Source organism: Mandrillus leucophaeus, unplaced genomic scaffold (assembly GCF_000951045.1).
Source record: "Mandrillus leucophaeus isolate KB7577 unplaced genomic scaffold, Mleu.le_1.0 Scaffold1136, whole genome shotgun sequence".
NCBI lineage: Eukaryota > Metazoa > Chordata > Mammalia > Primates > Cercopithecidae > Mandrillus > Mandrillus leucophaeus.
The window spans coordinates 107,721-108,675 of record NW_012099610.1 but is presented as its reverse complement, the minus strand read 5'-3'; positions in this window follow the sequence as shown (position 1 = coordinate 108,675).

Below are 955 nucleotides of genomic sequence, written 5' to 3'. Positions count from 1 at the left end.
TAACTTTTAGCTTTTTTTTTTAAGGGTTTTGTTTGCTTTTTGGTGTCTGGAGTTTTTGTTTTGTTTTTTAAATTTCCCTCCACACATAATATGTGGTTATGTAATCTAAAAGTCTAGGTTTGAATCTTGATTCTATTGCTCACAAACTGAATGCCCTTGATGAAATCACCTAATTCATTGTGCCTTAGGTCCTCACGTATAAATTGGTCATAATAATAATAATACCTACCTGAAATGAACAAAGCATATTTATTTAATAATTTAATAATAACAATTAAATCTGTTCTATTTTAGAAGTGCTTCTAAGGATGGTGTCTGACACGTAACAGGTACGACATATGTATTTTTAAATGACAATATAAACATAAATTGATATATTTGTTCTATATGACTAAAATAATACCCATTTCTTGGATATTATTCTTACTGACATTTCAAGGCAAAAAGTAGTTTAGAATGTCTTATAATTAATTTGGAATATAAATAAGTATAAAGATTTAAACTGGAAAAGTCCCATCAACTGATGTCAAGTAATGTTACTGCTAAAATTGGGAATACAGGCAAAAGAGAAAAGAAAGAAGAAAGGAAGGGAAAGAGATTAAGAGAGAAAAGAGAGAAAGATAAATGCAGAATGAAGAGAGAGAAAGGAAAGGAGGAAGGAAGGGAGAAAAAGAAACAAGATCAGCTGGGCATGGTGGCTCACCCCTGTAGGCCAACACTTTGGGAGGCTGAGGCGGGTGGATCACGAGGTCAGGCATTCAAGACCAGCCTGGCCAACATAGTGAAACTCCATCTCTACTAAAAATACAAAAAATTAGCTGGGCGTGATGTCAGGCGCCTGTAATCCCAGCTATTCAAGAGGCTGAGGCAGGAGAATCGCTTGAACTTGGGAGGCCGAAGGTGCAGTGAGCGGAGATCGTGCCACTGCACTCCAGCCTGGGCAACAGGAAAATGT